General features: G+C 44.6%; 1 protein-coding gene across 1 annotated transcript in view; it reads left to right on the top strand.

Moving 5' to 3' along the window:
* Window positions 1–16,371, top strand: part of LOC135257850 (protein eva-1 homolog C) — a 71,395-nt gene that overhangs the window by 7,365 nt on the left and 47,659 nt on the right. The gene's annotated exons all lie outside the window — the stretch shown is intronic.

Here is a 16,371-nt window from a genome sequence, read left to right as displayed (position 1 = left end):
AAGGCTCACTCAGTAATTTGGGTTGCTAATAAAGTACTAATGGCTTACAATGAGAAAAAAGACAAGGATATGGCACTATGTTATAAAATTAGTCTCCTAATTAAAAGAATGATAAAGATCCTTATGAAAAGCACTTCAAGGGGAAAAATAGATATAAAAAAATAAGTGCAGGTCTGACACTACTTGTTCATTTTCCGTCTTCTACATTTCATTCTTATTCTTTGTTTTTGGTATCTGAGTGTTTTATAGCCCTTGCGCAGCTCATCACCATGGGAACAAACTCTTATCTTACACTGGATAGACTTCGATATCTTACTGATAATTCACTTATCAGTAAGATATCGAAAAGGAATAGTTAGCTATCGTTTTGCAACATATAGTTGAGGCCAAAAGTTTACATACACCAAGGCTAAAGACATTCAAACTCAATTTTTCACAACTCCGCACATTTCATGTTACCATACATTGCCTGTGTTAAGTCAATTAGGGTATCTACCTTATTTCCGTAAGAGGTCCATCCATCCATCCATCCATCCATCCATCCATTCTCTAAACCACTTAATCCAGGTCAGAGTCACGGTGGCAAAGGGGCAAGCAGAGCAGCCCAGACGTCCCTCCCCCCAGCAACTTCCGCTAACTCATCCCGGTAGATCCCCAGGAAATCCCAGGCCAGCCTTTGGATATAATCCCTCTAGCGTGTCCTAGGTCTACCCCTGGGTCTCCTTCCCAGTAGCCGAGCCCGGAACACCTCCAGAGGGAGGCGCCCAGGAGGCATCCTTGTCAGATGCACAAACCACCTCAGCTGACTCCTTTCAATGCGGAGGAGCAGCGGTTCTACTCTGAGGTCCTCCCGGATAGCTCAGCTCCTCATTCTATCAAGGAGAGTAAGCCCTGCCACCCTACGGCGAAACCCAATTTTGGCCGCTTGTATTCGCGATCTCAGTCTTTCGGTCACTACCCATAGCTCATGATCATAGGTGAGAGTAGGGACGAAGATCGACTGGTAAATCGAGAGCTTTGCCTTGCGGCTCAGTTCCTTCCTCACCACCACCGTCCAATACAATGCCCACATTACTGTGGCCACTGCACCTAGACGGCTGTTGATCTCCGAATCCCTTTTTCCCTACTTGAACTCCTCCACCTGGGGCAGTTGCTCCTCCCTTACTTGAAGGGGGCAAACCATCTTTTCCAGGAGAGGACCATGGCCACAGATTTGGAGATGCTGATCCTCATCCTGACCACATCACACTCAGCTGCAAACCGCTCTACTGCGCATCAAAGGTCACAGTATGATGAGGCCAAGAGAACGACGTCATCTGCAAACAGCAGAGATACCACTCCGTTGTCCACTGGACACACTCAAACTCAATTTTTCACAACTCCACACATTTCATGTTACCATGAAATGACTTCCTGTTTGTGGTGGAAAGAGTGACGAGTGTTTGAAAAAGTTTGTTACAGGATTGTATTGCTTTCAAGTGTATATTTGATATTATTTTGGGCTTTTTGTTAAAACAAAACCCCCATATTAAGTTGAAAGGTGAAGAGGACTGATATCCCTGAGCACCGTGTTTATTCGGCTAATTCTACCTAATCAGTCAGATAAAACGTAAGTCACTTACGAGGTCTAATGGCTGTTTTCTGCCCTCCAGTATCCCCTCTTTCTCAACCTCTCTCTCCCTCTTAGGCTGTCTCCTGCTCTGTGTGCGATATGTTTAGTTACTCTTTCTCCGCCGTTAACGACAGCTTTACCTGTGATAAGTGTAGGTTAAATGCTAGGCTAACAGAGAATATTGCTGAATTGGAAACTTGCATCCGTACCTTACATGAAATTCGAGATAGTGAGAAGTTTATAGAATCCTTCTTGGTTCCGGATGCACCAGCTAGTCTGTCTACAGTTAGCACCCCGGCTAAGCCTTTGCAGCAAGGCGGGTGGATTACAGTTCGAGAACATAGTCGAAAATTTAAGCCACCAGTGCTCCAACGTCCTATTCACGTTTCAAACAGGTTCTCCCCCCTCAGCAACACACCAGCGTAAAACCTGTTGAAAAAACTCTGGTAATTGGCGACTCTATTTTAAGAAATGTGATCTTAGCGACTCCAGCGACCATAGTACAATGCATTCCTGGAGCTAGAGCGACCAACATCGAGGCAAATTTAGAAGTGCTGGCTAAGGCTAAACGTAAGTTTTCTAAAATTGTTATTCATGTTGGTGCTAACGAAATCCGGTTGAAGCAATCGGAAATAACCAAAGATAATTTTAAATCGGTGTGTGAATTGGCGAGACAGATGTCTGGGTCGGTTATTTGCTCTGGCCCCATTCCCTCTTGGCGTGGTGACGAAATCTACAGCAGATCGACATCACTAAATCGCTGGTTGTCTGTTTGGTGCCCTGAAAATAGTGTTGGCTTTATAGACCACTGGAATACTTTCTGGGGGAGGCCTGGCCTTTTGAAAATGGATGGTATTCACCCCTCGTGGGAGGGTGCCGCTCTTATCTCTAGTAATTTATTGTATATTCTTAGAAATTCCATTTCCTGACACACCAGCACCATGGCCAGGCAGCAGACTTACTGTCTTACACAGATTTCTGCTTGTTCCCAAAAACTGCTGCCCAGATTATATGCTATTGAGATAGTGTCTGTCCCTCGACCAAAATTAAGCCTTGCTAAGAAGCCCATTAGGGGTGTTTGTATGGCTAATCTGCAAAAAATCAGACCTGTTTATTCTACTAATAATGCGGCTGACCAAACTCAGCTAAAAACTTTGCTAAAAATTGGATTAATTAATATCAGATCACTAGCCCTCAACTCTTGTAAATGAATTAATTACTGATCACCAAATCTTATGTGTAACTGAATCTTGGCTTAAAACTGATTAATATATTGCCTTAAATGAATCCACCCCTCCTGGCTACAGCTATACTCACGTTCCCTGTCTGACGTGTCGTGGCAGTGGTGTTCCAGCTGTATATAATTCAAATATTTTTGCTACTTTGAAATCTGGCTTCAAATGTAACTTTTTTAAAGTGCTTGTCCTAAGTTTTGCACATCCGGACAAAAAAGCAGTCAGTTTTATCCTTGCAATTGTATACAGGCCACCAGGGCCATACAGTGGCTTTTTACTTGAGTTTGCTGATTTTCTTTCCAGCCTGGTTGTTAATTCAGATAAAGTAGTAATTGTAGGGGACTTCACATGGATAGTGAAGGCGATCCTCTCAGATCAGCATTCTTGTCTATCATTGAACCTATTGGCTTCGATCAACATATACATCAGTCCACACATTCTCATAACCATACTCTTGATCTGGTCTTAACTTATGATACAGAAATAGCAAATATAGCAGTTATGCCTAATAACCCTGTGCTATCTGACCATTATTTAATTACTTTCCAACTTTCACAAGTCTGTCATGTGTCACCAGATCCTTCATTCTACCTTAGCCGTAAGTCTTCCTCCAGGACTGCAAAAGCTTTTATTAATGAGCTCCCAGGCTCATTTGAGCACTGTGGGGATTTTCTTGGCTCCCGCCCAAACACATACAAAGATGCAAGCATTAGCTCAATTGATTAGCTGGCAGACAACATAAATTACGTACTTTCCAGAACCCTGGATACTATTGCACCTCCTAAGAAGAGGAAATTCCACTATGAGAAATTAGCACCCTGGTACAATGACCATACTCGTGCTCTCGCCAACTTGAGCGCAAATGGCTTTCTACTAAATTGCAGGTATTCCTCCAGGACTGGAAAGACAGTCTATTAACTTATAAACATGCCCACTCCACATACTTCTCTACTTTAATAGATGAACATAGAAACAATCCTAGGCACCTGTTTAACTGTTGCCAGACGGACCAAGACTCAAGTTGATCCATGTGTCTCAATATCATTTAGTAGCAATGACTTTATGAATTTCTTTGATGACAAAATGATAAAAATCAGGGACAAGATTCAAAGTTCACCTACCACCCCTCATATAGGGTCTGCCCTTCCATCCGCTCAACACATGGATGCAGAATCATCAGAAGAATCTTCAGAAAGACGGGTGGTCTATCTGAACTCTTTTGCTCCAATAGATCTCATGGAGTTTAATGCCATAGTTAATTCCTCAAAATCTTCTACTTGTCTTCTAGACCCTATCCCTACGAAGCATTTCAAGGAGCTACTTCCAGTGATTGGAACACCAATGTTACATATTGTCAATGCGTCTTTAGCATCTGGACACATACCACAGACTCTTAAACTTGCAGTCATCAAACCCGTTCTTAAGAAGCAAAACTTGGATGTGAATCTCGAATCTCCCGTTCCTTTCTAAGATACTAGAAAAGGCAATTTCAAAACAACTTGGTTCATTTTTGCACTCTAATCATATATTGGAAGTTTTTCAATCTGGTTTTAGACCCTCTCACAGCACTGAAACAGCCCTGGTCAAAGTACTCAATGACCTACTCCTCGCTTCAGACAATGGCTGCATCTCTGTACTTGTGCTTTTAGACTTAAGTGCAGCATTTGACACAGTTGATCACCTCATCCTTCTGGATAGACTTGAAAATCTTGTGGGCCTTCGTGGACAGGCACTCTCTTTGTTCAGATCATACCTATCAGACCGATATCAATTTGTGCATTTTAATAATGATTCCTCTTATCAATCCAGGGTTAGATATGGAGTACCACAAGGATCTGTGCTTGGTCCTTTGCTCTTCTCTCTTTATATGCTCCCCCTGGGACAAGTTATTCACAAACATGGCATTAATTTCCACTGCTATGCAGATGACACCCAGTTGTATCTATCAGTTAAACCTGATGAAGTTGTCCAGCTGTCAAAGATCAAAGCCTGTCTTATAGACATAAAGAAATGGATGGCCCAAAATTTTCTCTTGCTAAACTCCAATAAGACCGAGATAATGGTAGTGGGGCCCTGAGATGCAAACTATCTGACTATATGCTTAAGTGCTGTAATCAAAGATCTTGTTGTTACCTTTGATCCAGATCTTGCATTTGATATACATATTAAAAACATCTCTAGGGTTGCTTTTTATCACTTGAGAAATATCGCAAAAATTCGGAAAATACTGTCCTTACATGATGCAGAAAAGCTAGTTCTGGATGTGCAAATTCCTCTCTGAAAGGGCTCCAGCTAATTCAAAATGCAGCCGCTCGTATTCTCACTAGAACAAGGAGATGCTAACACTGGGCTGATGTGCTCGAATCACTTCACTGGTTGCCAGTTAAATTCCGAATAGACTATAAGATACTACTTCTTACCTTTAAAGCCTTACATGGGCTTTCCCCTTTGTACTTTGTACATTTCCGGACGAGTCTCATCCATCCCTGGTGCTCTGCAGCTGAGGAGCTCTCCAACTACCCCAGTGACTTCTGCCACAAAGATGTACTCTGATCCCCCGGATTGCTCCAGCTCCACCTCCAAAAAGAAGGGCGTGCCTGTTGGATTCAGGAGGTCCTCAAAGTGTTCCTTCCACCTTTTGACAATATTCCCAGTTGAGGTCAGAGTTTCACCATTCCTGCTGACAACAACCTGAATGGTGTCCTGCTTTCCCCTCCTGAGGTGCCAAATAGTTTTCCAGAACCACTTTTGGGCTGACCGAAATTCCTTCTCCAAGGCCTCTCTAAACTCCTCCCATGCCCTGGCTTTTGCTTCTGCCACTGCCACAGCTGTGGCCTTTTTCGCCTGCTGGTACCTGTCTGCTGAATCAGAGGTTCCCAGAGCCCACCAGGCCTGGAATAGCCTCTTACTTCAGCTTGAAAACCTCCCTGACCGCTGGAGTCCACCGATGGGTCCTTGGGTTGCCACCAGGACTTGCACCGGTCAGGTTTTGACCACAACCTCTAGCAGCAGCTTCCACAATACAGGTTTTGAACAGGGTCCATTCAGACTCCATGTCCCCAACCCCCCCCGGGATACGGGAAAAGCTCTTTCGGAGGTGAGAGTTGAAATCGTTCCGGACGGAGTCTTCTGCCGGACCCTCCCAGCAGACCTTCAATACATGTTTAGGCCTACCTGGTCTGTCCGCTAACTTTCCCTGCCATCTGATCCAACTCACCACCAAATGGTGATCAGTTGGCAACTCTGTTCCAGTCTTCACCCGAGTATTCACAACAAATGGTCGCAGGTCTGATGAAACAACTACAAAGTCGATCATCAACCTTTAGCCTAAGGTGTTCTGGTACCATGTACACTTATGAACATCTTTGTGTTCGTTATGGACAAACCATGACTAGCACAGAAGGCCAATAACATAACACAGCTCGGGTTCAGATCAGAGAGGTCGTTCCTCCCAATCATGCCCCTCCAAGTTTCCCAGTCATTGCCAATGTGAGCATTGAAGTCTCCCAGTAGGACAATGGAGTCAGTAGGTAGGGCCTTTGCCAGCACCCTTCCCACCTTCTCCAAGAGAGCCAAATACTCTGAACTGCTATTAGGCGCATAAGCGCAAATAACAGTCAACGTTCTCCTCTCTGCCACACGCAGTCGCATCAAGGCGACCCTCTCATCCACTGCAATATACTCCAACTGAGTGGCCACCAGCTGGGGACTTGTGAGTATCCCCACTCCCGCCTGACGCCTCTCACCCTGAACAACTCCCGAGTAGGAGAGAGACCACCACCTATCCAGGAGTTTGGTTCCAGAGCCAACACTGTGTGTAGTGGTGAGCCCAACTATATTTAGTTACTACTTCTCACCCTCACACACCAGCTCCGGCTCCTCCCCCACCAGAGAGTTAATGTTCCACATGCTAAGAATCAGTTTCTGTTCACTGGGCAGATGGTGCACGGATCTACCCTGTTCTTGCCCCCTGCCCATCGGGCATTGCACCCGACCCCTACCCTGAACCTTGCGGATGGTGGGCCCACACGTAAGAGGTCATTTCAAAATAATAGCTAAGAGACATACTGTCAGGTTACGGGGGGTTAGGACCCAAACGCAGAGTGAGGGAAAACAGAGACGAATCCTGACTGTACCCCCCACACAGACGGGACAGGGCACAGGCACTGGACTGGAACGCAGATGGGACCGGGCACTGGATGAGAACCCGGACGGGAAGCCGGGCACAGGAACAGAACTCAGATGGGAGCCGGGAGCAGGAACAGAACCTGGACTGGGAGCCGGACGCAGGAACAGAACCCGGACAGGGAGCCGGATGCAGGAATAGAACCCGGACAGGGAGCCGGGCACAGGAACAGAACCCGGACGGGAGCTAGGCACAGGAACAGAACCCGGACGGGAAGCCGGGCGCAGGAACAGAACCCGGACGGGAGCCGGGCACAGGAACAGAATGAGACAGGGACTAGACTAGACTGGAATTGGACAGGACAGGAACTGAAGTGGGACTGGACTCGACAGCAACGGGACTGAGACAGGACTCAGACAGGAACGGACTGGACAAGAGCGGAAACGGACTGGACTAGATAGGAGCGGACTGGACAAGACAGGACAGGAGCGGACTGGACAAGACAGGACAGGAACAGACTGGGCTAGACAAGACAGAACACTGGACTGGACTAAGACAAGACAGAACACTGGCCTGGACTAAGACCTCACACTGGACTGGACTCACCACACGGAACGGACTAACACACAGACACAAAGCAGACTCAAGACACCACATTGGAACGGACTCAGACGGACACTGGAATGGACTAACACACAGACACGGAACGGATTGACACAGACAGGGAACGGGCTGAGACACAGACAGGGAACGAGCTAACACAGGCAGGGAGAACTAACAGAAGGGCAGACGGAGAGACAAGCAGTCGGGGAGACACACAACAAGACTAACAGATGCACCAAGGGGCAGACAGACAGGGAAGAAGAGAGGGGAACGCAATGACTGGCACAAGGACTGACAGATAGGCAAACAAGATAACAGACAGGCGGACTGACATACAGACAGACAGGTGGGCAGGCGGGTAAGCAGCCTGGACAACGGGTCGACAACCTGGGGGGCAGACACACAGGCCAACACACTGGCTGACAAACACGCGGGCAGACAGGCAGGCCCTGGGATGGGGCAACGACGGCTCGGAAACACTAGGGGGCACGGGCACACTAGGGGGTGCAAGAACACTGGGCAGGACAGGCGACCCCTGCTGGAGTCTGGGCAGGACAGGCGGCCCCTGCTGGAGCCTGGGCAGGGCGGACTGCCTCTGCGGGACAACAGGCGGAGCAGGCGGCCCCTGCAGGACAACAGGCGGAGCAGGCGGACCCTGCGGAATAACAGGTGGAGCAGGCGGCCCCTGTGGGACAACAGGCACAGCAGGTGGCTTCTCCGGAGCTCTGGGCGAGCAGGACGCTTCTCTGAGGCTCTGGGCAGAGCAGGAGGCTTCTCCGGGGCTCTGGGTGGAGCAGGAGGCTTCTCCTGGGCGCTGGGAGGAGCAGGAGGCTGCTGCTGCATTCTCGGCTGGGCAGGCAGCTCCTACGGGGCAGCAGGCTGGGCAGGCTGGACAGGCAGCTCCGGCGGGACAGCGGGCTAGGCAGGCAGCTCCTGCGGGGTAGCGGACTGAGCAGGCAGCTCCTGCGGGGCAGCGGGCTCTGGCGCACTGGGCCTGGAGTACTTCTCGGCCAGAGTACTTCTCCCAGTGAAACGCCGTAATAACTCGGCAAGCCCAGAGCAAATCAGCCTACCATGGAGGGAGTCCTTCATGCCGTCCTGAAATAGCTGGCACACAACGGACTGGGGCAGGTCCGTCTGTGCAGCCACAGCGCTAAACTCGGTCGCGTAATCCAACAATTTACGCGACCCTTGGCATGTGTCAAAAAATTTGTCTGCCATATGCCTGCTGGACAGGGGAGCCTGTCCGACGGCAGGACTGGACCCGGAAGCCCTCCCAGCGCCCACCGGCTTGCTCTAGACCGGTGGCATGTTGACACAAAAAAACCAAAAAACCCCAGGGAGAACGAAAAGGAAAGAAAAAAAAATTCTCTGCTGGGTCCAGTACTGGCTGGTTCCTTCTGTCAGGTTACTGGGTGTTATGACCCAAACGCAAAGTGAGGGAAAAAACTCCAAACGGTAAATTGAAACAAAGACTTTACTTCTTAATTCAGGAAACAAAAGCAGGGAACAAAAAAGGCCTCATAGGGCAACTCTCAAAAAACACAAAGCAATTCTTCAAAAACAGAAAACAGAAGAGAATCCAAAAATCCCCAAAAAATGCAGAACAGAACTTGGGCAGGGCAGAACACAGGAAAGAGCGCGGGCAGAAACACACAGGCGGAAACACAGAGTCAGAAACACAGTGGCAGAAACATGTGGAAACACAAGGAACCAGCACCCGAGTCAGGGAAGCAGAGAACTTAAACAGGCACAGAGATAAGATAAGACTCAGGTGAACGGAGAGACTCACTTTGCTGTCTTTAAGCCATTTTGTTACAACTTTGGAGGTATGCTTAGGATCATTGTCCTGCTGGAAGCCTAAGTTGCGACTAAGTTGCTTCAGTATTTCTAGATAACCCTCTTTCTTCATGATGCCATCTATTTTCTGAAGTGCACCAAGCCCTTTTCCAGCAAAACACCTCCACAACATGATGCTGCCACCCCATGCTTCACAGTTGGGATGGTGTTCTTTGGATTAAAAACCTCACACTTTTTCCTCCATAAATAGTACTTATCATTATGGCCAAACAGTTCAATTTTTATTTCATCTGACCAGAGAACACTACTCCAAAAGGCTAGGTCTTTGTCCTGGTGATCACCTGCAAACTTCATTCTGGCTTTTTATGCAGGTATTGGAGTAGGGGCTTATTCCTTGCGTGACAGCCTTTCAGGCCATGGTGATATAGGATTCTCTTAATGGTTGATGTAGATACTTTGGTACCTGATGCCTCCAATTCCTTCACCAGTTCCTTTGTTGTTGTCTTGGGGTTCAGTTGAACCTTTCGGACCAAAGTTCGTTTAAACCTGGGAGTTAATTTGTGCCTCCTTCCTGAATGATGCAGTGCCTTTGTGGTCCTAAGATTTTTATATTTGCATACATTTGTTTGTACAAATGTATGCACACTGTTTGTCTTAGAGGTCTTGGCTGAGTTGTTTGGATTTTCCCATGATATCGAGGGCAAAAAGGTAGTGGCTCTAAAGGTAGGCCCTTAAATACAGCCACAGGTTCCAATTAACTCCTAATTAACTCCTAATTATGACAATTGGTCAATCAGAAGCTTCTAAAAAATCATTACATCAATTGGAATCTTCCAGACTGTTTAAAGAGACAGTCAACTTGGTGTATGTTAACTTTTGACCCACTGGAATTCTGATATAGTGAATTAAAGCTGAAATAAATCTGTCTCTAATTGATTGTTTTAAAATTACCCCTGATGTGAACAAAGTAGAAGCCCTAATTGACTTGCCAAAAGAAATGTATGCTAACGAAATGTGCGGAGTTGTGAATAACTGAGTTTTAATATCTTTAGCCTAGTTGTATGTAAACTTTTGGCCTCAACTATAAGTTTTGCCTAACTACCTCAGACATACTTGACATTGCCACCATAGCGTTATGCAAAGTGCAACTATACTAAAGATTGTTGCTGAGGTTACCATGACGCTATTGAAATATGTTAAAAACTACCATGATCCACAAGGAACTTGGTTGTGATTTTGCAGCCAAAATTACTGAATCAGCCTTTAAGGTGTAAGGTCACAAATATGTGATTGGAATGTTCTTAATTGAACATTTGATTGCTGATGTAAAAATCACTAATGGTAACTGAAATAAATTTATATCTAGGACACTCACAGAATAATTTAAAAAATTGAATTCAGTTATCATTTAAATAGGTACTAATTAGGCGATGGAAAGTTGTACTTTTAATTGTGCTTGGTCGGCTGTCAGGCTTTAAAAAAAATTACCATGGTAAAAAAGTAGAGTTTGTTGAGGATGCAGGGATGGAGTTGCTCAAGCTCCGTAATAGGTCTTTCATAGCTACATGAATAATTCCAGCCTCTGATTTGAATGGATGCCGAAAGGTGCCTTCTTCAGAAGATGCACACTCTACCAGGACTGCCATGCAACTACACTAACATCGTCCAAGCCCTGAAAGAATAAGATCATGATGCACCAAGCCACACTCTGTAACAGGATCACATTAACAACATCTGTTTATGTATTTATCCTGAAAGTCATAGGGGAGACATGACTCACATTGTATGGCAGGTTTTAGCTCTGTTCCCTTAAACAAAAGTCCCAGAGGAGAGCTAAATTTCCTCTATAATAACTCTGAAGTAAATTTAGCAGACCCAGTAGTAGAGTAAATTAACTCACATTAGAGGACATTTTTGTACCCTGTCTTGCACAAAGTGCTGAATGGGAGAAGACGGATGAAGAAGACGGAGAAGAAGAATGGAATTTTTTTTCAAAGTAAATACTCTCATGCATAACAAGTGAGCTATGAAGATTATGTAAGGGGTAATATACAGCCTCCGAGTGATTTGTTTCTAAATAAATCCTGACAATCTCACAGATGAGTCTTAGTCACCCTGAAGGGGCTTGTTTTGAGAAGACTGACATGCTTGCATATTATCATGCCCGTACCATTGCTACTTGGCAAAAAATGAATTATCAGACACAAAATCAATTAATTTATTTTGCATATTTGTTGCTAACATTGTTAACTTCTGGCACAAATATAATTCTAACAAACAACTGTACAAACAAGGACTAACAAATTGGCCCGCAATGTTTTTAATTTTGAATAGTTCACACTAATTACAAAAATTTAATTGGAAGTTTTTCATGTTCAATGAGGTATTTTTGGGATGTTGTTATCCAGGGTTTGGAGTGTCAGCTGTTCCTGTAGCATGACAGCTTGTAATACATTTCTTTACTTCTTTTCAAGCTTTTTTGCCATATTGCCTAATCAATATTAATAATTACCCACTGATATGAGAGTGCATTCTGACCAGACTATTTGGCTACAGAGAGAATGGACGAGTATAATTGTGGCAGGGCTCGGTTTGCGGAAGGAATTCAGGGCAATTAGAGACCACGCCTACTGGTTAAGTAGGCACACACCTGGATGATATTAAGAATCGATTGAGGATTTAAAAGTGTGCTTCTTTCCACAGTAGGCGTAGTCCTCTAATTGCCCTGAATTCCTCCCTCTAACTGAGCCCTGCCACAATAATCAACAGCCATCATAAAATAATTGTCATTATACAGAATTTATAATTTGTGATTTTTGAATTTATCTTTGACCAATCACAGTCAAATATTTGTTACAATTGGACATAATATATTGCCACAAATACTATCCTTTAACTTAGTGCAGGATGGACAGCCTCCACACTATGCTGGAAGTCTATTTCTTACATCGTTGATACTGACATCATTCACTGGTCAGTCTCTGTCCTAATGCGCTGATCCACCCCTCCTCCTGGGTCAGATTCAGGAATCATAGGGGGAGAAGGGTGATAGGCAGAACGGGAATCCAACAAGACATTTGAGCCTCTGTTGGCAGTCCGGCATGCTTTTGACTGTGGGAATGCCATTAACGGACTCCGGAGAGAGGTCAGATTCCCAGGCCTACTCCAGGAATGTGGCTTTAATCTGCAGAAATCCTCTCATGGTGTATCTATTACAGGTGACAGCCTAGCTTACAGCTGGCCACTTTCTCCCTGACCAGTTTCCACCTGACTAATTGCTGAGGCGGGAAATCAAAGAGCAGGTTAATGGGTACTGTCGCAGAAGATGAGGCCATAACTTCCTGATGCAGGTCTCATTCATGTGAGGGGTTTAAAGTTGTCTAAAAGAGAAAGGATCCTTTTGGAACAGGGTAGAGAAACAGCACCACGGGTCAGGTCCTCTGTTTAGAAGGGCCAACATAGTGTGCCTCGTGATGAGTACTGTGTTTTTGTCAGTACATTTTTGAACCTCCAGAGCTGCTGTTCACATGTGGTGACAAGCAGATGGTATATTGCCATGTAGTTGCATATTAGAAAGGAGTAGGGGAGATTGGGACTGGTTGGCACAACTGCACAACAGGACTGTTATCATTAGTCACCTCATTTTAGAAAACATTTGTGGACATTTGTGGCACTCTGGTGTGCCGTCAGGCGAGGTCAGGTGTGCCGTGTGAAAAATCCTTTAAAAAAATTTTTATGTTCAAATTAATTAAAAAAACCTAAATGAACAAATCACATTCACAAAAGCCAAAATAAATGTCATTAAAATGCATATCGCTTAATTAAAACCCCAAAAATGAGGTTCTGGAGCTGAAAAATAATGAAAGATCTGCAGTAAAATGCCTTTTTGGTCATATGGGGCATTCTTTCTTGAACTTTACGTGTTGTTTGCCATTTGCAGTGGCATTAAATGACTGATGCAGCTGCAGCCTCAATATTTATCATGAAAGATTTTTTTATCTGTCATCCATATGCTATCGATGTTATATCCATATGCTGCAATTATCAGCTCAGTATCAGACACCATGAATATAATAATTTGAATACCTTTCCAGGATGGATTCATTGACTTTATAATTCCATTTTTTAAAAGATTTGAGATTTGTTTTATTTTCTTTATTTATGCATTCAACCACACACATTCACACACATATAAATGGCAGTAACATACAGTGCTTGTGGCTTTTCAGGGTCTTTGATATTTTATGTTTATATTGAAATAACCAAGAAATGCAGTAACATGTGAATGGGGGTTTTAAAGTAGACAACAATACCAAAGCCAAACCACAAAACAGAAGCATGTAGTATGTTCCTATTGAAAAACCATCTCTTGCAGCAAGAGCTCTCTGACAGTGTTTGGACTTAAAAAAAAAAAAAAAGATTAGCAGGCTGCGTGTTAGTGATTTGGATAACCGAAGAAAATAAATTCAGAGTGTGCAATTTGCTGATTGATGCAAGGAGACTTGGACAACAATTCCAAAAATGTAGTGTTACAAAAAAAACTCCACCATTACTTAGTTTCCCTTTGATCTGTAGTCCTTTTCAGTCTTCATTTCTAATAGACAACATCGTCTGCCTTGGGACTCAACATATTGTGGGGCAGCACTGTAGTGTAATGGGTAATGACCTGGTCTTGTAACAGGTTCACAGGTTCAATTCCCGGGTAGGACACTGCCGTTGTACCCTTGAGCAAGGTACTTAACCTGCATTGCTTCCGTATATATCCAGCTGTATAAATGGATGCAATGTAAATGCTATGTAAAAAAAAAAAAAAAAAAAAAAGAAGTTGTATAAGTCGCTCTGGATAAGAGCGTCTGCTAAAATGCCTTGTCACACGCCGTGACTACAGCTGGCAGTATACTAAGTAAGAAGAAAGAACTTCAGGATTGAGAACCACCGGCGAACATGTCCACGAACACTGTTGTCGGTATACTCAGCGAGAACACCGCACCGTTTAAAGTCACTCCACGCCGCTGGGGCGTGAATAATTACGAATAAATTACGAGGCAGCTATTAACCGGGGCTGGAATCTCGCCCAGACCTCCGTCTCGCGGCTAAGCCATGGATGTAAAAAGAGAAGGACTATGCAAGATCACAACACAAAACAAAAGGTTTAAAGAGGCTTTAGTTTATCTAGCTATGCAAAACAAGAAAAAAAGGTGAAGGAGATGGTATGTTCGCCCTCTAAATTAGAGTAGGACGGAGAATGAAGAGTTTTGTCTGTACATTCGGCAAATGCGGAGTTTAGGCGAGGGGGTCCACTTTCTCTTATTTCCGAATGTGTGCTAGGGGTTTTGATGACTTGCTGAAACGAGCAGCACTATTTATCAAACATGCAGGAACTCACAGAATTCCCATCTCTACAGAAGAGAGATTGGCGTTGATTCTTTGTACATTAGCATGTGAAGCGTGCCGTCTGAACTCTAAACCGTGACGTAACCAACCAAGTGATATTTGGACCAATAGCTGAGAGGGGGAGGTCGGAGAACAAGAAAGAAGTTTTCCAAAAGTTCTCCCTGGAGGCCATCGCACACTGCACCGTACGAACCCACAACACCGCGTCTTTTTGTTCTTCAGTTGTTCTCATTGCTTCGTTTTGCTCAAAAAGTTCTACTTCTTACGAAGTATACTGCCTACTTAACCTGGAAGGGACAGAAGAGCTGGACACAGGGAGATGCGGAAATTCCGGATATCTCCGGCGTTTTATTGCGAGTGAGAGAGAGCAATCAGCACAAACACAAACGAAAAACCTATCTACCTATTTACCTGTCACGCTCACGGGATCTGGGCAAAAACAATAAACTAAAACAACGAAGATAAAATAAATGGAATTATATGTGTCGCTTTTCAGCTTCATATGTGGTACGGGCTCTCTCTCACCGTCATAGGGGATCCCCAGTCTCAGACACCTATGGAAAGAAGCACAATTTTAAATCCTGGACTGATTCGTAACATCATCCAGGTGTGTGCCTACTTAACCAGTAGGCGTGGTCCTCTAGTTGCCTTGAATTCCTCCCGCAAACTGAGCCCTGCCACATGCCTGTAATGTAATGTAAATATTGGTCTGGAGATAATCAGAACAGCATTCTTTTGGAAAGTTATACTTATTTGGCATAATTTGTCTCACGTTGCTACTGCGTTTTGACTTACTAACCCCATGGACTCGATTATTTACAGAAAATTCCAGACCACATACCACACCAAAAATCATTTGCAGTTTTGCTGAATTAAAGCCATATTCACATATTCATGGCGTGTTTTTCAGATGTGTCTGGCAATTACAGTACACATTTTACAAAGGCAAGAGAGGTGTAGTTCAGGCAGAATAGAGTTCTTGTGCAGAATTTCTGTCTGCTGGAAGGACTATGGTTGTATGTTTGATGCTCTGGCCTCTTGGGTTATGGGGTTGTAATACCTGAAAAACTAAAGATGAATGTGTCACTGAGCATGTGTCTTGTTACAGAGAATGTCTTTTTCCATGTATCAGTGAGCATGTGAGTTGGTTTCTTATGTCTGTCAGCCATGTCTTGGTTCGCTATGTCAGTGACTTGTGTCTTGGTTCCATTTCTCAATGAGAATATGTCTTGAGTCCTATTGCAGTGAGCATGCATCTTGGTTCCCTGTGTCAGTGAGCATGGGTGTTTGTTCCCTTTGTCAGTGAACATGTGTCTTTGTTCCCTGTGTCAGTGAGCATGGGTGTTTGTTCCCTGTGTCAGTGAGCATGTGTGTTTGTTCCCTGAGTCATTGAGCATGTGTCTTTGTTCCCTGTGTCAGTGAGCATGTCTTTGTTCCCTGTATCATTGAGCATGTGTCTTTGTTCTCTGTGTCAGTGAGCATGTCTTTGTTCCCTGTGTCAGTGAGCATGTCTTTGTTCCCTGTGTCACTGAGCATGTCTTTGTTCCCTGTGTCAGTGAGCATGTGTGTTTGTTTCCTGTGTCAGTGAGCATGTGTGTTTG

This window comes from Anguilla rostrata, chromosome 6, assembly GCF_018555375.3.
Source record: "Anguilla rostrata isolate EN2019 chromosome 6, ASM1855537v3, whole genome shotgun sequence".
In the NCBI taxonomy this organism is placed as follows: Eukaryota; Metazoa; Chordata; class Actinopteri; order Anguilliformes; family Anguillidae; genus Anguilla; species Anguilla rostrata.
This window is presented reverse-complemented; position numbering and strand designations above follow the sequence as displayed.